General features: G+C 39.2%; 1 protein-coding gene across 2 annotated transcripts in view; it reads left to right on the top strand.

Annotated features, from left to right (window-relative positions):
- Positions 1-25,507, top strand: part of LOC122864017 (cadherin-22-like) — a 164,341-nt gene that overhangs the window by 17,430 nt on the left and 121,404 nt on the right. The gene's annotated exons all lie outside the window — the stretch shown is intronic.

The following is a 25,507-nucleotide window of genomic DNA, read 5'->3' as shown; positions in this document are numbered from 1 at the left end:
CTGTGCTGGTGTGTGTGTGTGTGCACCTGGGTCTTTGTGATGTCTGAAAGGTTTTTGTGTCCACAGCGACTGATTTGTCAGTCTGAATGACAACTGTGCATGCACCTGTCATAGTCCTTTGAATATGCCTCACCATTGCTAGCAAGATAGAGTAACTTCGGGTTGGTTTTGTTCGTTTGTAGTGGTAATAATGCACTAATGACAGTTCAGGTAGGCACTGTGACCTGCTCATTTGTGAATGTGTGTCTTTGTGTGTATAGGACCACGCATCCCCACACATTTTGCCAGTCTTTCTGCCTAGCATGTCTGAACTTCTATTCTAACATTCTTTTATCCTCCAACTGCTTGCCACAACAGGTGGTTAAATTAGAAATATACATTTCTGCTCCTTCAGTTTTGCAGCTGAACTTCAGCTGAAAAGGAAATTATCAGCAGCAGTGTGATGGAGAAACTGTCCCCTGGTTTGTTCTGGTCATGTTTCAACATATAAGAGGAGGAGGTGGCAGATGGGGAGACAGGAGGACTGGTGAAAAAGACCAAAAAGTAAGGGAGTTGAAGGTGAGATGACAAAGTGGAGTGTAATAAATAATAATAAGTAAATGTCACCTGTGGGCTAGTTTAGCTGCAGCAGATTAGTGGCAGACAGTTTCAAACTACCATAGTAAACATCCCTGTCCATGATGAGATTGATCATGTTGATTTTAGGGATAATCTGTTGTGAAATTTTGGTTCCAAGTGGAAGTGTTAGTGCAGTATGATGTCAGTCTTTTGTAAGTGGTGCATTTATATGACTGTGTTTCAAGAATGCTGGAATCTACCAACAATGCAAGGAGCCTTGCATTGTTGGTTTAGGTTTCGCTCAACAGAATTATTCATTTATTGAAATCAACCTTTTACTGCAAAATAGTTGATGATATAACCAACCTCATGCCCACAGCCTTTAAATCCATACTAAGGCTCTGTTTCTAAATTATTGTTACAGAGCAAGCTACATTCAGTCTTATATCTAATAATGAGTGCCTTACAAATATGTGTTTACCTTCTTAATCTATATTCTAGCTACATTTAACTATATTTTTCCTCCCTCCAAACACATTCACATAACATAAACTTCACTTCACTTCAACATAAATCATAAAACTCAAACAATGCACTGCAATTGCAGAGCCCTCACAAATTTGTTCAGGAAACTGTATAACTTTGAGGAACAGGATCAACAAAAGATTATGTAAACAAGCTACAGAGACTTTTGAAGCTCAAGGCGGGACTTTGAGTTTTATGACGTGGATAACAGTGGAGCTGGAAGTCTTGAAATCTTTCATGCAACCGCTTTTTTCATTACTTCTAGGGCATCATAAGAAGTCTACATCAAAAAGCTTAAAAACCTACTTTGTAAATTAGCACACCAATTGTTGGTTGTGTTGGTTATTCTTTGAAGCCCAGCACCCAGATGTTTGCCATGAGAGAGAAAAAAAGCTTCTCCTTTGCTTCCTTCAACAAAGCTATATGTCCAATGACCTTAAAGTGGACATTTCTAGCCATCCTCTCATTTTATTGATGAATACCAAAATATAAGTAAAAGGCATATATAGGGCTCCTATATCTGTCTCCCATTAACAATCTCTCTTTCACATTTCCTGTTTCCTGTGTGCTGGCAGTGAGGACCTTTATGAATCATTGGTTGTTAATGGGACATTGACTATTCCAGTCACAGCAGGAGTGAGGGGAGGGGGCAGCTGGGAGTCCCAGGGGGACTCAGACCCGTGGCAGATCCATTATTCATGGTTCACCATGGGCTTGTAGCGAACACTGACACCCGACCTGCCTAAATCAAACAGGGCCAGTGAGTTTAATGCCCCTTGGGAAATGTGAGGCTCAGGTAAAGGTGGGGGTGAGGAGGATGGAGGGAAGTGGTGGGGGTGACAGTGAGGGTCAGATCAGAATGGAAAGGAGGGAGGGGTGAAGAGGAAGAGAGGGAATGGCCCCTCTTCTTACTCCACTGGCTCTTGCTTGAAAGCTGTCAGCACAGTAGCTGCTATGTAAATCCCTCTCACTTGCTTTAGTATGTTGTTTCTTTCTTTCTCTCCTTGGCAACATAGCTGTTTCTCTCTTTTACATTCTGTTGTCACTATAAGTCTAATCATAAATGCTAATGCTGCATTTCTATAATGGAATACACAAGCCTTTCTAGTGGAGCACCTTGCACAACATCTTCTGTCTAGTGCTGATAAACTTTACATTAACTTTAACTTTGAAATTCAGTTGAGTAATGTAATGGGAAAACACTATCAGCTGAATGTTTTGATATTCTATTTGTGCTTTGCTAAATTCTGAAAAAAAGCTCTTTTCAGACACAGTACATGCATTGTGTTTGCACATGTACTGAAGTGGATTTAAACAAACCCTCTGTCCAACCCTCCTTCTTTGTCTGAATCAAGGATCTCAATCTCTCAGACCTGAAAAAAAAAGTAATTTATGAATAACACTAAATGCTGGAAATGAGATGTGAGAAGGCTAAAATAGTGTATGTGTATGCATAAATGTGTAGTTTGGGCAATAGTTTGCTGTGACTACACTGAAGGTTCAGTGAGCTTTCAGAGTTGATGTTAAAATGATGTAAGGGAAATCAGCAAGACCTCACTGTTGTCCTCTCTGTGTCATTGCTATGCAGGAGAGTTAGTAGTAAGGCTCCATTCAGCCCCTGAGCCAGAAGGTGACACGGTACTGAAGCCAAGCGCTAAATACCCAACAAGGGACTGATTGCTTTGCACACACCAGCATTAGGATGACTTAAAATCACAGAAAGCCTGAGAAAACCTTCACTGCTGTCATGATGAGAACAGAGCAAGTCTTGCTTGCACAAAATATTCTTTGAATTTAAATGTCATTAAACGTGCTTATGCACAATGGCAAAGATATATGCATCATTTTCATGTACAGTAAAATGGTTCAATGGCTTCATGAAATAAAACAAACTGTAAACCATAAGAGGCCATCTTCTTTGAATGAATCCCCTGCTCTAGCAAATGCCCTTTAGATAAATTTTCTCTTGATAACTTCTGCCCCAATGTAACAGGTCATTACCACCTTGTTTTGCATGTCTGGTTTTCCGTGAGTAATTGTATAAATTCAGTGGAAAGCATAGCCATGGCGCAATGTAATATTGTTATATATTCTCTGTTTAGAATCTAATGAATCCAGAGACTGTTTTACTGTGTTCGTACATGACGCACTCATTTCCCACAGACAAAGAGCCCCTGAAGTCCCTTGTAATTACCCACAGAGATGTTGAGTTCGTGGGTTGCGTGTTTATCTCCTTCAACTCGACACATCCCATGGGCAGCCCCTTCCTGTTCTCACTGCAAACTCCTCAGTAATGTGTAGCATTTTCTTTGATCTTGCAATGTTGTTAATCTAAGTCAAACTTTCTGAATTTAATAATTAGATAATCATTAGCTTGTTTCCACATAAATTGACATTGCAATCAATAGTCAAAGCACATGGTAGTGATTCAAACAGAAGCAAAAAACAACAAATAAGTGTACTGTAGACAGGGGAGTAAATACAGACTGTGCAGGCAGTGCGGTTGCACTGGGGCCCGTGGGGTCCAGAGAAAGCAGGTCCTCCAACAATGTTTTTGGCAGAAGCAGAGAATGGGCCCCTGCAAGTTATTGCCACCTCAGAAATACACCTGTGTCCAAAAAAGAACTCATGTTAAATTAAAATTGGTGCCATGTTATATATTCCCTGAAAAGGCAAACCCATCTCTGTCATGGTTTTCTTTTTTTGTAAAATAGTCAGCAGCAATCGATAACAAAATCATATACTTATTCTTCATAAACTATAAATGAACTATAAATGAACTATAAAAAACAATTCAATTAAATTAATCATTTATTTTTGTCATATACAGATATGCAGTGATGATTGCTGGGTAATATGTATGTTGATGTTGTCTGATGTCAAGTTCTTATTTGATCATGTGAAGCGATGATATGAAATACAGAAGCTAGGTTAGGCCCTATCCGTGGTTCTGATAGTTTTCTCTTTGACCTCTCTACTTTCCCAATACATTAGCCTAAGTAACTCATTCAACTGTAAAATCCAACACATCGTTAGTAATATATATATATACCTAATGGCCTAATGGTGTGTGTGTGTGTGTGTGTGTGTAGCATACACTAGGGCCAGTCATAATAGCGTGCACTGGGGCCCATCGTAACTACCTTATGCCACAGCCTGTAGATGCATTGTTTACATGGTCACCATATGTTATGTGTGATATTCATATTCTTATTATTCATATTATTTAGGACTTTAGGACAGCATTTGTGAATTCTTTATTTAAATATTATATTTGTTTATGTTTTATATTTACAAGGAAGTAAGAACATGGTTCATCAGAGGAACTTGCCCTTTTTTGTCTTTTCTGTCTTGCCAAATGTGTAAGCTTTTTAGCATGCATTTTTTGGAGCATTTTTTGGGAAGATAGCCAGGGACACTAAATGTTTCATCAAATCTGCAGTGTCACCTCATTGAGCTTGTCACTGCATTAGCTATGTTGTTTCTAATAAATATGCTTTATTGAACATGCAGCAGTTTACAAAGTTCCAACAAGGCACAGCCAAGAAAAGTGCCTTTAATTTGAACTTGAGGCTCTCATACTCTATGCAGATATGCAGCCGCAACTGCAACACAAGGCTGAAAAAGGAAAATGGAAAGGCAATCAGTGTACCAATCAAAGTTAAAAGGAGTGTGGTTCTTTTTCAAGCAGATTCAGATAATGTTTGATCTGGTAGGCTGACAATTCCACACAACAAATTACCATGATGAGGGACAAATTATGTAACATAGAACCAGGGAAAGTATTTTCAAGCAATTTTGGCTTTGTTGACTAGAGGTCAGTGACAGACAGAAAAAGGTATAAAGGATTGCAGTGGTGGTGGCCTGGTGCTCAAATCTCTGCTTTGGCTGAGGATTATCAGTCATAAAAACATAAAAGAATATGGTCTTTCATTTTTTGTTTGTTTATTTAATCTTTTCCTTTCCTCTCATCTCCTCTCCTCTCCCTGTTTTCTACAGCTTCCCTCCTCTGCCTCTTTCCATTCATTGCCAAGCCTCAGATTAATGCATTTGACAAACCACTGAGCAAGAAAGGGCATTAATAGCTACTCAAAGCAGAGAGCTATCATGGGAACCCTTGTTGTGAGAAAATTACGCATCTTCAAACCCGCAAGGCGGTATGCAGGGATAACAAAACACTTCTACACACTGTTTTCTAAACACTCTCTTGGCCAAGCCTGAAAAGAAAGAGGCGGGAGAGACTTCAACTGGCAAGACAAGGCCAGACGAGGCGGGGGGGTCTGTTCCCTGGATGCATGGGTATTGGTCTCTTCTGAAATAGCTAGTCCACAAAGGCCTAATCACCAAATGACATGATGATCCAGCTTACAGTGGCAGACTGACAATGAAACTGTGTGCCATTCCTTCAATACACCATGGGTCTTAAACAATGTACATACACACAGTTTTTTGAGTGTGTATGCACACACAAGCATGTGTGTGTTTGTGTCTGTGCACATGCATGTGAGTTCATGCTTGTGTTAATTTCTTTATGCATCTAGCTGGATTCAAAATATAAACACTCGCCTAATTCTCATGTGGTTAATTTGCATAAACTTGAGAGTGTTTTTGATGTTTGATGTTATTCTTCACAATTGCACTTGACAAATGACCACAAAAATATTGCAGTGTTTACTGGTGTCTAAATACATAGTGTGTTTTGACAACTGTATGACCTTCAGCACGTTGTCCTCTGTATTTTCAAGCGACATAGACACTAAAGACTCGAGGTGAAAAGAATACATATTTAGTTCCAGCCTCTGAACAAAAATAATGATCATAATAATTAAAAAAAAAACTATTTCCAAATGCATGACACATTCAAGGGAATGGTGTGAATAGATTAAGCTAATTAGCTTTCAAAATAAGAACTAGGCAAAACAAAACACTGTCCCCCTTCATACCCCCTGTAATTTTGAAACAGGTTTGTGAGTTTCTCATTTTAAAAGATTATTGCATTTTTACTTATGACCTTTCTATTGATGCAAGTTCTCCGATTTTATTAAAGCTTATGTACATATCTGGTGAATATTGTCCGTACAGCTTTGCTCTTTTTCAAGCTGTACGGACAATATTCACCAGATATGTACATAAGCTTTAATAAAATCGGAGAACTTGCATCAATAGAAAGTGCAATTGAAAATGATATTTACATTTGTTTCCATAGGATTTAGTGGCACAATCCCAACTGAAATGGTATTTGTTCCTCCTCATTAGTCAACAAAAATAATGAATGCAGAGTCAATGCAGAGACCTATGTGAGTGATGCTAGTATTTAAAGCAACCTCCCACCACTAGAAAAAAAAAGAAAGAAATGAAAATATACCTAATTCTACTTTATGTAACTGCTTACACTTCAATATAAGTAAAAGTGTGATTGTTATATATACACGTAGATAATAAACAACACCAAAATAAGTACATTTCTCATTACTAAAAGAACAGGAATTAAGCAGTCCATTTAGGTTCTGCAGCACACAATTTATGACCAATGCCAATGTTCCCTGCCAACGCAGGAAGTATAGTGTGCCCTTTATGCAGCCAAGTGAAAAGGGAGGGTGTGAAGGTTGGTGTAGTGAATGAGCCTTCAGCGTGTCAGACTGTCAAGCTAGAGACGGAAGATCCCATCCCATCTCACACCAGTACTTAAAGATGTTTTTTAAACCATAACAACATTCTTTCCCTAACCTTAACCAAGCATTTTAGTTACTTGACCATTCCTTAACCATATTGTAGTCGCTATGCACAGACATTGTAGAATGTTGGCACTGAACATTTTGGGATTTTCTAAAAATTTGATATGAAGTTGTTACTTTGTTCTCTGAAAAATGTTTATGTTTTTCATATAGAGGCCATTGTAGAGTTTTGTATCCTACAAAAGCGCCCTCTAATAGCTGGACCTGAATGAAGTGAAACTTGATTTGATTCTTTGTTGTGCCTACAATGTCTATTCACAATTGCCATAGAGTTTTCAACAAAAAGGTCCAGTATGTAGGATTTAGTGGCATCTAGCAGTGAAATTGCAGTTTGCAACTATTTCAATACAGCTTGCCTCTTGTTCCAAGCAAACTATGGCGAAACTATGGTGGCCGCGAAAACTCACGAAAATCTAGAGCCAGTGATTGGTTTGTCCGTTCTGGGCTACTGTAGAAACATGGCGGTGCAACATGGTGACCAGCTCCCTCTGTAGATAAAAACGGCTTATTCCAAGGTAAGGAAAACACAGCAATTGTTATTTTCAGGTGATTATACACTAATGAAAGCATGCTTATAAATAAAATATATTATATTTCAGCCAATAGCTCCTCCTAAATGTTACATGTTGCTTTAAAAAACACATTATACAACAAGTAGTTCCGACCAAGCAATCTGATTGGTCAACTAGACATTTGGAATATGCTCAAATCAGAATGACAGCACACCGTGCTTATCACTAAAAATATTACTCTGCCTCCGACACTGAGAAGTAGGCAGATGATGTTTTATTGGCAAACAGCAATGTCAACACAGTAATGCAGGTAAGTGGTGAGGTGATGGAGCAGTAATGGTAAGCTAGTAGAGCACCGATACAGTCCTTTGTCTTATGGGTGTGCAGATTGTAGATGGGTGGATGACCATAGACAGGATGAACACACGGAGGAGGCAGGTACACTCACATCCAGATGGCGGAGCACAGAGATTGGAAGAACACGCTAGAGTAGATCAGGAAAGTAATTCAAAGCTTCGGAAGTCAATGTGAAGAGTCCTTAGTATAAACAAGACCGGACAACAGGCTGAGGTGAGTGGTGTGCTTTTATCCCTGCTGTGATGAGGTGATGATGGAAGAAACTCCCAGAGCACCTCATGGATGAAATCCTGGAATATGGAGGGGGCATTGAACAGGCCGTACGGCATGACGCAGTATTCATAGTGTCCAGTAAGAGTCACGAATGCTGTCTTCCACTCGTCCCCCTCACGTATTCGAATGAGGTTGTACGTGCTGCGGAGGTCCAACTTGGTCAAGACAGTGGCACCGCGTAGATGTTCCAGAGCTGCTGGGACGAGGGGAAGAGGATGGCGGAACTTCACGGTGATCCTTTTGAATGCCCGGTAATCGACACAAGGCTGTAAGCCTCCGTCCTGCTTGAAGCAGCAGGGGAAGTGGAAGGACGGATGTAGCCCTGAGTTAATGCCTCCTCGATGTACTTCTCCATGGCCTTCTGCTCCGGAATGGATAAGGGACAGATTTTCGGTGCGTGGCCTGGTTCTGGAGGACTGATAGATCCCAGCCTGGCGGAGGGATGGTGAGGATAGTGGCTGGCCCTGGTGTTCTTCTAGACACGCTTGCATACGAGTGGCCACTCTGATGAAGAGCTGGATGAATCGTTCGAGGCCGATGGTATCCACGTACGCAACGAGATGCAGCTGTACCCTGGGATCCAACCCCTGGCGATAGGTGGTGATCAATGACTGCTCATTCCATCTGCTGGCAGCCGCGAGAGTCCTGAACTCGAGGACATAACCATTTATGGACCTTGAACCCTGTTTCAGATGATAGAGTTGTTCACCTGCAGATGAATTACCAGCTGTTCTGCCAAACACCTCTTTGAAGTGGGTGACGAAGTTGTATCTCCAGGAGCGAAACAACCCTTGGAGTTGTAGGAGGAAGAGAGAAGGGCGCTGGTTTGGCCATGGGACTGGCGTACACTGGTGGTGACGAAGTGACTGCGGCGGAGACGGAAGTGAGGGCTGGTGTGGATGCAGGTGGATTGGTGGTGAGCACACACCAAAGACCATTCACAAGCTCCTGAAAGGGGTCCATGGCACTCATGCTGATCGTCCTTTGGTGTAGGTCCGGTCTTCTGTTACAGACAGAAGGGCAGGAGACACTGAGAAAGATGATGTTTTATTGGCAAACAGCAATGTCATCACAGTAATGCAGGTAAGTGGTGAGGTGATGGAGCAGTAATGGTAAGCTAGTAGAGCACCGATACAGTCCTTTGTCTTACGGGTGTGCAGATTGTAGATGGATGGATAATCGTAGACAGGATGAACCTCTTCACTTTCCAGGAGACCGGGGTTCATGTCCCGTGTGAAACCAAAATTATACAACAAGTAGTTCCGACCAAGCAATCTGATTGGAAAACTTTGGCAATGTTGCAGAGCACCATATCATCATCAGCTGACACCTCACCTGCAACTACTTACCCAAGTTTCTACTGCATGTGAGAATTTTCTTTTTAAATTGTGGTAAACAAAAAATCTCAGACATGTTATTCAAAACTGGTTGCATATTGCCAATTTGCATGACCTCCAGTGTTGTCCTGCATACCTGTATACTAAACACCATTTTATTATGCCTTAATGATTCCCATAAATAATGCCTGTCCTCACCTCAAATATACAAGCCCCACTATTGTAAATATCAATTACAGTTATGATTACACTAGGCTAAACCAGCAGAACAGAAGGGTAAAGGTAGATGATTAGAGAGGCGTTGGAGGGTTAGTGGCGATTCCCAATATAAACTGCACCAGAGCTAGGCTGTGCAAGATAAAGAACATTCAATTTTCTGCCCGGGATTGAATGTTTGAGAGCTAGACTGTGTAAATAATATTGGGTTGGGTGTATGAACACGCACACACACACACACACACACACACACACACATCCGTGCTCAGGCAAATATATGAAGCACATTGCCATGCATACGCTGCACACCTCACAGTACTGACTAACATTTCTGAGAACACTTAGCTTATTCATTACTGCAGTAACTATAGATATACTTGTGCTCTCAATCTCTACTGTGGAACTAGTGTGTGTGCGTGTGTGTGTGAGAGAGACAGTGAAGTACAGGAAGATAAAAATTTGAAGCTTCATTTGAATCACTTTGGGCTGTTGACAAGGGTTGAGAAAAATGCTTTTCCTCTTGTATGAAGAAAAAAAAATCTCAAATGTGCTCACAAACCTTGACACATACACATACATGCCAGTACACACTAACATGTGAACTTGTGCAAACACACATGCAACTGCACACCCCCATACACATAAGCACACAGCCAGGCAGTGATCTGACAGGTGAGAATGTCTTACAGCTAGGTTAAAGGGGAAGCACACTACATAAGCAGGTCACCTCTCCTGGGACACAGCATTTTTTCAGTGTTGCACTAGAGAGAAAACAACAATGCAACACAATGAATGGGTACAACCTTGTGATCTTTTGGTTGACAGTTTGTCCCCTTCTCACCTCTATCTTTATTTTCTTACAAGTGGCTTCTTCATTAAGTCCAGTTCTACACTTCAAAAATCTCTGGCAGCCTTAATGGCAGTGAATAATTTAGTGTATTATATAACAGTAGTAAGTTGTATGACCTTTCTTTTTTTAACATTTTGTCCATACAAATGGTTTATTTCTGAGCATTTCTGCGAGCTTGCAGAGCTTGGTGCAGTATGAGTAAGATACATCTTGACCTTGACCTTTCACTTTGGTGTCTGCATATGTGAGGAAGGGAAAGACAGCTAGAGAGAAAAACATGTGGAGTTGGTGTACTTTATTAGACCAAACCACCTCTTACCAAGCAGCAAGAGTATGTAGCGATGAATCACCTGCTACTACAATCTACATGTTTTGAAAATTAAACTGAAACTAGTGGAACATGGTGGCATAACAGTGGAAACAAGACAAACAATAAATATATATCTTTTTAGTTGGACTTGATAAATCTAGATTTGGCTTTGTTGTGTAAATCTGGTTCTGTAAATTAATATAAAATACCAACATCTGACATTTTATACATTATCAATTAATTTAATCAAATTTTAAGGTGTTGCTGTTGTTGGAAATCGTCCATGACTATACTTTGTTGTTAGATAATTTATTCATGTTGCACAAATATATTGTCATAAATTAATTAAAGGACTGACTATACTCAAAATGTCAATGATAATTTCTCAAAACCTCCAACCATTTATCCTATATTAAATGTTTTTTGTGTGATAAGGGGATGTTTGTCTTCTCTCAGAAAGTAAGAGACCTTGTGAGTCAGACTGCTTACAATGTGTCTACTGTGCACAAGTGCACTCTCAACATGTTGTTAACAATAGTTTGTGTTTGCAAGGACTGAATGGGCCCTGCTCATCACACATTTGACTCCCTTGTTTTATAGATTCTCCAGTCAAAACTGTGTACATTAATGGGTACCACTCAGAAACAACATGGTAGAACAGGCAGGGAAGTCTGAAAGACCTCTTACAATACATCAATCATCTCCTTCATAATGTGGCGGCCACAGGAGCCACAGCCCCTTGTGGAGTTTTGCTGCCAAACAATGGTTCCATTTGGACGGTTCGATGAATCGTGGTTCTGGCAGGGTCATTCAGAGCACTGCTTTTTTCTATCTAAAGGCTAGAGAATTTGAGGTTCAGATTTTTTCTAAAAGACAAGACAAGACTCCCAGGTCTGTCTTCATCACATTGTGAAGGTAAAAGCCTCATGACTAAGGTAAGATGCATTTTGCTTTTCCTGGAGATACACTTTGACACTGAAGCAGCATCTGTGTCTGCTTTCCGCTACTTTGCTTCCAGTGTGGCGAAGTCTGACTGAAAAGGCGTGAGTAATTCTCAGATGTTAGAAGGTTTTGATTAGTCAGGCCTGTGCTCAGCATGATGTTTATTCTAATATAATTTTTTCATGTGTCAGTTCTGACAAAAGTAATGTGGTAATGGAGCGCAATAATAACAGAAAGCAGAGGTACTTGTAGTTGGCTTTGTCATTTTAGAGGGAATGATATTCTCCCAAAGCAGAAATGTGTTTTCATACCATCAATATCTAGGGTTTCTATGTGAATTTCCTCACCTCACCATAATCCAATTAAAGCAGTTTGACCAATTGTTACAACATTGGAATAAAACCAACACCCTGAATACTAATCTTTGCTCTTACTGTTGACAACTTAATTTTTAAAAATGGTTTTCCTACTTATTTGCAGCACATGTGATTACAATATTCATGATTTTCTTTGCGGGGCACTTTGCATTAAATTGGACCTGAGCAGTCAATGAATCTTATTACAGTACCAATGAGGCACAATATCTAACATTAGGCATGATGTGCAATATAATTTTTAAGCTCAATGCAGCAAACACATCTGATGAAAGGAGAGCTTGAGCTCTGTGGCAACTCAAACTCTTTTAGCCTCAAAATCCACATGATACATGGCAACAATGCTCAAGTGCTTTCTTTTTTTATTTTCTTGTTGGTGTTCTGTTTGCCTTTTTGTAGACACTCTTGTACATTGTGTCAAAACTTCAAAAAGGTCTTGCTGCTCAGTGTTATTTTTTTCAAAGCCCGGTCGATATCTTTAGCTGATCAACACCTTTTTTTGTTCCCTTTTACTGTACCTACACATCACTTGTCTTGTAATTCTTCAGTCTTTCCCATGTGGCTTTTATTTCCCTCCAAATCACCCCCTTTTGTAGGTTTCACTGTAAAAAAAAAATAGACATCAATGTGTTGAATTACAGAGCATCTTATACTACAATGCTGTGAAATCTGTGAAGACTTTAGAAATATATTTGAGTTTTCTTTTTCTCTCAGTTCTCAGTGAAACACTTTATGCATTACGGGGCAACATGCTCTCTCAGGTAGATTTCGAGAAAGGGGCTGGAGCTAATGGTGCTGGCTAACAAGTGAAATTCTTTCATTAAGTGGGAAGATTTGTCTGAGTGGCCAGTTAGTTGGAGGACATTACACAAGGTCAGAGCCTCTGGCTGCCATGGGAAAATAAGTGAAGTAGAAAAGAGGCCGAGCAGACAGGCTAAAGGACAAGATACTTGCTGTGCTGTCTGAAAGCTTCTCTTCTCTCTGACTGGCAGGGCTTGATATGAGAGGAGTTTGAAATTTGGACTCTGGTCAATGCTGCTTTTGAACATGGAGCTATTTCAGTCCTAGATGGGGCGTGCATGTGTGTGTGTGTGTGTTTGTGTGTGTGTTTGTGTGTGTGTTTGTCCATGTATCTATTTAAACTGACTTTGCTGACCATCACCAAGGGGCGAGGCAGATCCTCTTCCTTCCGCAGAGCTATGAGGTTTGCTAGCAGAATGGGAAATCAATAACGTCGATAGGATGAACATTAGGATGGCCAAGTGGTTTCAACTGCCCCATTGTCATTCCACCATTTTTGTAAAGCAGTTTATGGGCCATTCTTTCTACAGTCTTCAATTTTCAGAAGGCTGAGGAAGACAGACAGCTGCAGAGACAGAGAAACAAAGACAGAAGGAGAGAGGCAAAAAAAGGGAGCCCTCAGACAATCAAACTGGAAGCACATTTCTGACACGTCTTCTGTTCAACAGCCATTCACAGAAGCTTTCAAGATATGAGTTTTTTCCAGACCATCAGCCCCTGGTTTGGACCATAGTTGTTTTCTCATCAGCACTGAACACGCCCCACAACTTGCCCTTCACCAAGGAGGCTGGCCTTTATGGGCATGTCTCCTAATATTACACTTTATGAAAAGTAAACAGTAAAAATGTTTTCTTATCATCAAAAGGGTTGTCCTATATGCCCCTTTGAGCTTACACAAACATATCAAATGACTTAAAAAAAAGAAAATGCTTCTTTGAGCAAAAAGCTAGTTAAAAAGAAAACAAGAAAAGGAATATCAACAATTGTACATTATTATTCTGTGATGTTTCAAACATTTTTCAAACCTCTTTCTATGTAAAAGATTGTTCATGAGTAAACAACTTAGATGATGCTACTTTGTACTGTCCCCATCATATAAAGCTGTCTAATTAGCATATCCTGATCTTATCTGAGCTCTATGTTTATTTTATTGATTTTTAGGTATTTTATCATTCACTGTGGTATTTTATTTCTCTCTCTGTCAAGCACTTTGTACTTTGTTAAGTGCACTATAAATAGTTTATTATTATTATTATTATTATTATTATTATTATTATTATTATTATTACTACTATTATTATTATTATTTAGGCTAATACAAATTTATTTAGTTCAAATGTTCTTTCTACTATCATGGTTTTAATAGGACTATACTGTATATAGTTCTAATGCATAATCTGCACTAGTTGCAACAAATAACTGAATGACCATGTGTGTTTTGAGCTACAGTACCACTATCAGTCTCAGACCAGAAAATGTGCCTCGATATCGAAACAATCATCCGGGTCTATCTGGATTGGAGCTATACACTCGTGTGAAATCAGAGATAAGGTGTGTAGGGCAACCTCCTACTATCTCTATGACTGTGGGAGAAAGCAATAAAATATTAGTAATACAGACCAGGGCCCTATTCTTTCAATGTGGCTTAACTAATTCAGACTAACATGCTATTATTAGGCTAAAATAATCCTGTTTATTCTCATCCAGCTAATTTAGTTCTTTGAATGCAGTTATAGGATTGATTTGTTGATCCCGGTTGAAGTTGTCTTGAAAAACAGTGTGCCCTTATTTTGAAATAAAGGCAAAATGAGTAGAGCATTCATATGATTGGTTGAGTGCTGATCATGTGATTGCAGTTACATGAGGTAAGTCTCATTTTTTGTGTGTTCCTTCATTTTGTTTTACATTTTGCTGCACAAAAGTGTGTCCATACTTTGATCACTGTTAAACATTAGATATTCCCTGTGAATGTGGTCAGACAACAAGTGATGTTGGTGCACGATTGGTGAGATTCTCCCCGATGGACGTGCAGAGACTTTTCACTGATAATTATAAGCCTGCTATGAAAATGAAACTTTATCTTATTTTATCTCTTTAAAGTTCTGAAGTTAATCATTTAATACATCAAGGTCAATACATTAGTGTTCAAATGACAAATTATAATTTCAAATCAAATGTCATATGTTCTGGCTCCATTGGTCTTTTAACAATCAGAATTGAGTTTATGTTTTTTTTTTTTTTTTTTGCTCACAGTATCTCAAACTACATTTGAATTGGTTCTTTTTTAATATACAAACTTTTATTTTGTTGTGTGATCATGTATAAGTATAGGTAACTTCATTATGAAAATGAGATTGTGTTTATTACAGATTACAGAAAGCCAGTCATTTGTATTTGAAATGAATTCATGTATGGGGTTCACCCTTAAACATCTTAGCCATGATCCAGCTAACCGTCAATAAGCCTGCACCTTTGCAGGTTTGGGCTTAAGGACTTGTTGCTCTGACAACAGTTCCAGATGAATTTTAAACCAGCTTCGAAGAACCAAAAAATCCAGACTCATGTCAAATCCTCAACATTCTAATGTGTATAACTTGGTGATCCACGTACAAAACTTTCTAATTTACTTATGCACTTAAGATGCAAATCAAATAATACTAATCATACATGTTACAGTTCAAATGACGAACCCCATCATAATGTCATGGTTAAATGTTTCCTGTTTCCAACAATCTTTTAACAATCAGAAAGTTAATCAAAAGAGTTAATCTTTTCGTTTTTAAGGTTGGTTCTTTTCATAAAGGTACATATTATATTTTGTTGTGTATTTTGTGTTGTGTATTTTATCACATATAATATAATAAATAATGAATTCATAATAACATCACCAGATCTTAAGGGTTTCTCAAGAACCTACACCTTCTCATCTAAAATCATCCCTCCAAGAAAAGGAGTCATTTGTTTCTGAAAAAACAACTCAATTCTAACACAGTTATCTACATACGAAGAGCAGGGCCCAGGCCTAAAATGTATCCTTGTTCAAACATAATTTTCATTCATTTTTATATAGTCCTGTGTTGAATGAAAGTGCTGTACCATGTTCAAGATGTTTTGCCCTCAGTCAGTCAAATGATTTCAAAGCTCTAGAGCAAAAGGAATAGTTGTCAGTCGTAGTGCTTAAAGATGTGGCTGTTATACAGATACACTGATGGTCATTTCCCCAAATGCCACTGTTCTCATAAAAGCCCCATATGTCTAAAAAGCATCACATGGATCACCCTGTTTTGTAGTGACATCTCTTCAGACCAAATTATTCTCATGACGCGAGGGTGATCTAAATGTTAATCTAAATCTTAATGTCATCGTTCATTTTCACACTGCAGCCCTGGTCTGTCCTGTCTGTTGAGCTTAGCATGGTTTTGCATAATTGTTTAACTTAGAAAATTAAATTCAGCAATCCCACTTTCCCATCATGAAAGTGTGGATTATTTTTGTGGGTGAAAGCGTGGTTAATTATTGGTACTGGAGAAAATTGGTTCTTTGTCACTAATAATTTCTCTTAGCAAATGCACAGTAAGTTTTTTAAAGGTCATCTTCAAAATGCTGGCTCAACATTTATGTACCTTTTGTTCTGCGTATACATTGTTGTTCATTGAGATTCCATAATGTTTGAAGGAGAAGTGCTTTGATCATCTAGCTCAGCAGGATCTTTAAGAAGTTTAGTCATGGGCAGATACACAGGTACAGTAATGTCCAGAGGTAGCAAAGAGAGATCTGTGGTGATGAAAGACTGCAGATGACAAAAGAAAGAGCAAACAGACAAAGGCAAGGATTAACAGAGGGTGAGTGAGACATTCAGTTACACCTTGTTCTCTTATTGTTCCTTTGCGAGTCACAAGTCACATTGTCTTAACAGAAGCAGTGATTGTAGAAATGTATTTTGTACTGCTGGCTTGCTCTACAACTGCAGCACTTGTGCCCCATTCCCAAGAGGAATATTGAAAAAATAAATAAATAAATAAATAAAAAATAAAATAATATATATATTTTTTTTTTTTTTTATGTGCAGCTAAGGATGAATGCATGAAGGGGAACAAACATACAAAGATGTACATACACGTGCTTCTACTTTGAAAACATTATTTTCATTTATTTTCCTCTTCAATTTTAACATATATAGTAGTGTGTTCTGTAAAAAACACAGAGAGACAAAGAAAAAGATATTCTATAAAATGGATTTAGCCCTTTTCAATTACAAAGCAGGTACAATTATGGAAAGTGACATCCAAATCTATTTTCTTGAGCATCTGAATCACATGAGCTCAGACATCTGACGTGTACATGTATCAGATATAGGACATTCTGCATTAAGTTGAATAATCAATACAATTCTTATCAAGTTTTAGCTTTCATTTCTTAAAAGGTAATTATTACAGGGGAATACACAGGACTTTTTCAGAGGTGGTTTCTCTCTTCTTAGCTGCCATTTTCTGAGGCATCCTCAGCTTAAAACTTCTTAATGAGGTCTTCTCTGAAAGCAACAGGGTAATGCTTGCACAAATGCACACATAGACTTGAGGTGTTTGCTTTTGAAAAATAAGAACAGCAAAGGTATTTTGGAGAGATGGCTGGTGGAGGTGAGCTTTTAAGCTCCTGTACAAAAAAAGATAAAATGTCAGGTCAGATATGCAGTAAGTAGATTCATTTAAACTCTTGTATTAAAACATGCATCCAGGGTTCCTTGCACTTGCTCTTACCTTTGTTTGTCAAATCAGATAATATACAGATGCTTTACAGGCATAAAGAGCCATGAAAATTTGCAACGAGAAACAATGAAGTGTCCCCTGAAACCTCAGCTGTATTATACAAGACATTCAGTCAATACCAGAACTAAAAGATTTACAGTCCTGTGCTTGCCCTTGAAGTTAGAAGTCTATAATTTTTAGGTTTTTCTCCAGACAACAAAGATGGACAACGTGTCTCCACTTCCTCCCATGAAGCCAAAATATCCCAGAAACAGGAGCTGCCATCTTGCACTGGTGACGTCATTTGAAGCCAGAGTCTGCACAGTAGTGATCGGGGTTTGAGCTGCGGTATCGAGGTCTCGCCCATACACCCAGCCAACTCAATTTGCAAAAAGAACACTTGAACATACACCGGCGTGATAAGAACTACCTAAAATGACAGAAACCATCTTTGGGCAAAATTTATTTGACGTGTACTTTGATTTTTTTTTTTTTGGCTCATGTCCCATCCGCTAACATGGAAGGGGCAGGGTTTATGACCTACACTGTATCCAGCCACCAGGGGGCGATCAAGATGTTTTGGCTTCACTCTTGGGGAGCTGGCATGTCGTCCATCTTTATATACAGTACAGTCTATGGTCTGAATACATTGCCATCATTGAAATCAGTGAAAATGTAGCATAGCTTTGTAGTTGTACTGTACCTGTATCTCACTTCACTATTTTGTGAGACTCATCTCATCAATGAGACTTAAATATCAACACTTAACATTTTCAGTCTTCAGCTTCACTGTATTGGATAGATAAATTTAACAGGGCATCACTTCAGTCTGGCTCCATACACAGATAAGAATAACCCAGAGCAGCTAAGAGAACCTTTTCCTTTCCTTGATCGTGTTATCTTAAAGGCATATTCTCTCTCACTTCCACTGGATACTGTGATGTTTCTTAGCCCATGTTTTATTTTCCTGCTCTGCAGAGGGGAGCCTTGTGCCAACCGAGAAAGGCAAGTGAAATTGTTCCTTCTCTCTCTGCCTTTTTGACTCACTGTAAAGGTTTTCTATTCCTTTTCTCAGTAGTAAATAATGCGTTTTCATTGCAAGCATACTCTAGCTCAACAATGTGTTGAAAGGATTTTATGAAAATCAGGAGTTGTTTGAAGTTAAAGCTTTTTTCAAACTTAAATCTCTTGGCTTTCTACTTCAGCCCCTCCCCTTTCCTCATAGTCTTTAATATGCAGGCAGTGTACACAGAGCTGATTGAATTTGTATTCATTTTTTGTCAGTCTTTTTCTTCTTTGAGACCTAATTTCATCAAATGCATTGGTATTACTGAATTTCTGGTGGTTGATAACCATCCCTGCAATCATTTACCCTTGATGTCTTTTGGTGAAGATTGCTGGATGAGAGAGATGAGAAGAAAAGGTGGCTGATTGACTTGGATATTTGTTTTGCTTTCTAACTGCTGTTTGAAGTGGTATACACATGGGAGGGGGATGCTTATGAACCCTCATGAGTCTCTAAAGCTTTCAGTGTAGATTCATTTAGTATGATATGCTCTTCAAAAATTCCACTTGCCCAACCACACACACTTTTGCTATTCCCCTTCTCCTATATCCCTCCCAGACACACTCCTACATGTTGGCAGCAGACAGTCTATCTCAAATTTTCTCAACAAGCAAAAAGTCACTGACAGACAATGCTCACACAGCGCACACAATGGTAATACTCACAAATAAAATCAGTGAAGGTTCTGTCAGGCTTGTCATATTTGACAGCCTGTCTGTCACTAGCATAATTTTGTCTTACAAATCAATACATCTCTGGCCTTTTTAGGCACTTGTTGAAGTCAGCTTGCATTTGAAAGTGTGAATGAGTAGAGTACAAAACACAGATTGCAACCGTTGGTTGTTAAGGCTTTCAAGCTTCATGAGTTTGCGGGTATATTTAAATATGGATAAACAGATACAAACAGTGCACACTCGGAAACAGACAGTTGCACATGCTCCCACATGTACACACACACACACACACATGCTCACTGAGTCATAACTTGCTGTGTTTTTAGCCATAGGGAAGTCCTTTATCCACATAACTAGATTAACTCACAGTGTGCTCTGATCAGCTTAATTTGGATTCAGCCTCCTTACCCCTCCCTGGTCTGCCTGTTTAACCATCTTTTTCTGTCTAGTCTTTAACAAGGATTACCACCAGCAAGTTATACCGCCACCCATTTTTAGCCCCACGCTCATGTCAGTTGTTTTGCTGTTTCATGAAAAATCACCCTTACCCTTACAATGAACATATATATATATATATATATATATATATATATATATATATATATATATCTGTATAACAATATATTATTTTGTTTGTTCAAAAAATAAATACACTTGCTTCAAGTAGATTATTATTTTTTCCGTCTTTTTTTAAAACTGTAATGAACTCATTCTGTCTGCATGTCTTGTCAGGGTGTCAATGCAATATATTGACTGCAGTAGTCTCTCAGTGTCTTTGGATTGCGGAATCTTAAGGATGCCCCCAGGGACTGACTGACAATAAAATAAAAGAGAAAATGTAGAAACTGTCAATTTCCTGAATCCAAAAGTCAACATTTCTACAAACAGAAAATCTGATGCATTTTTTAAGTCACACCTTCTTCTGACAATTCACAATACACAATGCTATTTGTGTATTATTTTCATACACCAATAATTGAGTTTCGTCAGAAGCATTCTTGTTATAGTTTACTATTTCAATTAAATTCAATAACCTTTGATGTAGTGGCTCCATTCAAAGCAGCTGTCCTGCCCAATCAGAAAGTCATCTCATAGTAGACAGGGCAAAACCAAAACCCCTAAGCCAGACACTGTTATTCAGTTATATTTGCGCACATATGAGAACATACTAGATAATTTAATATATGTTTAAATGCCAGGTGGATCATGGAAATAATGATAACTAATAGTTAATAAAAATCTAATAATTAATTGTAATTAACAGCCCTGTTGTTTTGACTCCGCACCCACAACTCCTTTGATCTCCCTTTCAAGGACAAGGATGACAAGAACAATATGCTTGGGTGTATTTCCTAAAAGTTTAAATGCCACAAGGTTCACTGTCAAGTAGCACTAGAATTAAGAGTTTTGGTATTCCAGAAAACCATAGTTCAGACAACATTCAGAAAACTATTGGCAACCATTTATTTGGTTTTAGGAACAGATCCAGGGATGCTTAGATTGTCATTAATTATTAAAATTCTCCTAATTACGTCAGTGAACTAATGAGGAAATGTTTGTGAGGTTTATGTTTGTATATACTATTTTATACTAAACGTAAAGTCGTAAAACCAGTAGCATTTGTAAAGGAGAGAGCATTGTAAGAACCTTGCCCATGAACCAGTTTCCCTGATGATCAACTAGTCACTTAAGACTTGGTGGATGAGGAATCGGGAGAGCATGGCCTTTGGGGAAATAAAGTGGCTCCCAGTGGCTCCAAGGACTACAGACCGGTGGCACTGACCTACCACATAATGAAGACCCTTGAGAGACTAGTGCTCGAACAGCTGCGGCCCATGGTCAGACCCCCCCCCCTTCAGTTTGCCTAACAGACCCGGCTGGGAGATGAGGACGCCATCATCTTCCTGCTGAACTGCACCTACAACCACCTGGACAAGCTGGCAAGCACAGTGAGGATCATGTTTTTTGACTTCTCCAGTGCTTTCATCACCATCTGGCTAGCACTGCTGGGTGAGAAGCTGGCAGTGATGCAGGTGGATGCCCTCCTCGTGTCCTGGATTGTTGACTACCTGACTGGCAGACCACAGCATGTGTGTCTGCAGCACTGTGTGTTGGACAGCGTGGTCAGCAACACTGGGGCCCGTCAGGGGACTGTCCTCTCTCCCTTCCTCTTCACTATCTACACCACAGACATCAGCTACCACACAGAGTCCACCTTCAGAAGCTTTCTGATGACTCCGCTGTGGTGGGATGTATCAGCAGTGGTGATGAGATTGAGTACAGGGCTGTGGTGGGTAACTTTGTCTCATGGTGTGAGCAGAACCTTCTGCAGCTCAATGCGACAAAGTCTAAGGAGCTGGTTGTAGATCTACAAAGGGCCAAGGCACCAGTGATCCCGGTTATCATCCAGGGGGTCAGTGTGGACATTGAAGAGGATTACAAGTACCTTGGAGTACACATGGACAATAAACTGGACTGGGCTAAGAACACTCAAGCTCCAGAGCCGCCTCTATTTTCTGAGGAGGTTGAGGTCCTTCAACGTCTGCCGGACAATGCTGAGGATGTTTTATGAGTCTGTGGTGACCAGTGCTATCCTGCATGTTGTTGCATGCTAGGGCAGCAGGTTGAGGGTAGTGGACGCTAACAGGCTCAACAAACTGATCCGTAAGGCCAGTGACATTGTGAGGGTGGAGGTGGACTCTCTGTCGGTGGTGTCAGAGAGAAGGATGCTGGCCAAACTACATGCCATCTTGGACTATGTCTCCCACCCACTCCATGAAGTGCTGGTCAAACAGAGGAGTACCTTCAGCGAAAGACTCATCCCCCCAAAATGCACCACGGAGCACCACAGGAAGTCATTCCTGCCTGTGGCCATCAAACTCTTTAACTCCTCCCTGTGTCAAGTGTCAGTCTCTATGACCCTATGTCACTAACCTGGACATTGGATCATTAACATCACTGAAATAATTGTACAGTATTCTCTGTTTAATACTCCTGTGCAATATACTCTGTTTTCAGTTTAATATTTCCTTGTTATTGATATTTATTAATACTTATATTACTGCTGTGCAATATCCACCATGTAATAATCTGGTTAATCTGCTACACATAACTTGACAGTACTCATTATTGTACTATTACTTATTACTCATATTATTACATTGCATTATACCGTACTATACTTATCAACCTGTAAATCCACGTTTGTATTTTCCACTTATTTTAGCTTTTATACTTTATATCCACTATATCTTACCTGTATTATAGTGTATTATATTTTGATTTGCACATCTTTTATTTCTTACTAGAAATAATTGTCTCATTGCGGACTTATTTTATTATTATTTCTATTTCTACTCTATTAGTACTTCTATTCCTGTGTACACTGACGTGATAGTGAGCAGCTGTAATGAAAGAGTTTCCCCTCGGGGATCAATAAAGTATTTCTGATTCTGATTCGGATTCTGATAAAGACACTAAGATGAGTGGCCAAGGCTTAAGAGTCCCATTACAGAGCTCAGCCTGTGTTCATAGAACTAAGATTACAATGCGTAACCATCGGTGCCTTACTCACTAGCTGACAAAGATGGGCCACAGGCCTCATTCATTACTGAAGTCTGGAGAAAGACAGCAAGATGAGGGTGAAAGATGGAGAAAGGGATGGACACAAAATGGGAGGGTAGCAGGATAAGGAGGTACGGAAAGGAGAATTATATGAAGGGCCAGGGGGAAGGAGGGAACAGATAGTAGGACAGAAAGCATGAGATTCTGAGGAAAAGAAGGGGGATAGAAATAATGAGGGATGGAAGGAAAGTGGGGATAAGCAAGGAATGGAGGAGAAGGAGGGGGCAGCAAAGAGAGAGCTGAGGAGGCACTGGGCCTGGGGGATTGCTACACATTTATCCTCTTCTGCAGCAGGCTTCTGAAGCACTACCTCAGGAAAAGACTTTAAAGCAGGGTGGCTGCTGCTCTGTGCTGATCTGTTAATACCCACAGATACATGAGGCTTCACCATAGTACTCTGGGGGTGGGGTGGAGCGGGACACTGTGTATAAGTCTGCATGTGAGTTTGTGTGTGTTTTTTATTATGTGTTCAAGGATCATATCATATCTCTGCAGATATCCCATCCCCACTGCTAGCGTGTCCCAACTCACCCGGAGACATGAAGTTACCGGAGTGATTAAAAGATTAGATTGGACTATCATGTGGCTGTGTGTCAGCATTGTCACCTAAAGCTGCTGCCTTGAGGAGGAAGAGGGGTTATGACTACCCTGTTTTAGGATCCTGTATAAATAGACTCCTGCCTCCTGGGAATCGGTGTAAAACTCCCCCAGAGCCACAGTATGCAGCAAAAAATATACACTCTGGGAGGTAGAGAGGCTGCATGGGATTTACGCTGGCTGCTTTACAGAGGAACATGTCCCTGCTCTCAGGGGGGCCTACATGATTAACTCAATGAAAGTAAAAGACCCAAGGGGGATAAAGATGTAATATGTGAAAGATCAGTTTCTTTGCCCTCCTATTTTAAAAGTGAGATTTTACCAATAAGGTGAAATCACTGCATATGGATAGATTTTTTAAGATTGTGTCCATATGAAGTCAAAATGTCAAAATGCTCTTTATAAACTGAATAACAGAAGTAGAAATGCCCCATCTGGAAAACTGCAGGATTGAATTTTTATAAGGCTGTGTAAAACTACATTTGAGACCATTTCTTAAAAACTAATTTGTGTGAGCTGAGAACATGTTTTCTTCTGCTGCCCCATCTTTGTTTTTAACACATAATCCCCTCAGAACATACTGTAGAGCAATTTCTTGCTTTTCAAATCTATTTGAAGAAAGCCTGCAACAAAACTCTTTCTCAGACTACACAGAGACAGATACCTTTTCATAACTTTGCACATTAACTCCTTGGTAAATGTATTTTTAGCAGTGCACATTTGATTATTCATTGGATTTAGCTGACCATGATTTGACTTGAGCGTAGTTGAGGTGCTATCACCTGACATTACAATTGGTTTTGGTTAAGGATGGAATTATGTTTAAATTAAGGTTTAGGGTAAGAGGTTAGGTACAGCGTTTATGGTTAATGTAAGTATAAACCTCCATAAAATAAGTCAGTAAATCCAATTTCCTCACAAGTGGATGTGTGCATGCTGATATATATGTATAATTTCCTGAATCGTCCTAAAAAATGAGAGGACAATTACAGGACAACCAAGTGAATAATAAAAATATGAATAATAGACAAATATCACCACCAGTATGAAAGACCATTGAAGATATGACATTGACTTAGTGACTGCTTTGTTATTTGTTTGAAGTCGGAGACAAAACCAAAGCAAATTGCCATTGTGGGGACAGGTAAAAGATACCTTAAAATGCTCTGAAATGATGAAAGACCCTTCAGCATTGCAGCAACAAGCAAAAGCAATGAGAGAAAAAAAAGATTGAGGGGAAGGACAAAAATATAAAAAACAATGAAACAATTGCAGGTCCAGTGAGGAATCTGCACCATGTTGGTGTTTGATCAAGACAAGCTCAGAGCTTCAGCACCTCCTCAAGGCCCTGCGCAGCCATTCAGCAATAATCTCCAGGAGCTTTCTTTTGTTTTCTACTACAAACATTTTGACCTTTCATCATGCTTAAGTGTTAAAACTCCATGTGCTAGGCAAGCTCGGCTTACATGTTTAATTTACACATTTAATTACACATTTGGTACATCAAACGTTATTTTGCGTCACACTAGTGTTTTCTTCATGGATGTGAGCCCAGAATTGCAAGAGAAGAGGAAAAAAGCATACACTTGGCAGATCCAAGTAACTAAGCTTTATCTAATTGATTGTTCACATGTTGTCTTAATTATACTGTATATTGACTTCCAAACAGATGTTAACAGTGCAAGGATCCTACCATTGTCTTTATTCCTGTGTTATCACATGTCATTTACATATTGTTTTTCTTTTCTTTTTTAAACACAGTGTTGTAGTGGTAAAATGAAAAAACAGTTCCAGCAGGAAAAATATGCTTTGTCATTTACGTGTGTCAACCACCTGTTATTGCATTTCCATTTAATGTGATTGAAAGAGATTTAGATTCATAAAAAATGTTCATAAAAAATGTTGACAAAAATGTTGACAAATCATGGCATTTCAGATGTGGCCTAGAAACCTTACAGCTCTCTTAAACTTTAAAGAATTGTTTAATGGCTTGACAAAAATTTCAGACATT

The sequence above is a fragment of the Siniperca chuatsi genome, linkage group LG2, assembly GCF_020085105.1.
Source record: "Siniperca chuatsi isolate FFG_IHB_CAS linkage group LG2, ASM2008510v1, whole genome shotgun sequence".
Classification (NCBI taxonomy): domain Eukaryota; kingdom Metazoa; phylum Chordata; class Actinopteri; order Centrarchiformes; family Sinipercidae; genus Siniperca; species Siniperca chuatsi.
The sequence above is the reverse complement of the archived record's forward strand: the minus strand, read 5'-3'. Positions and strand labels throughout refer to the sequence as shown.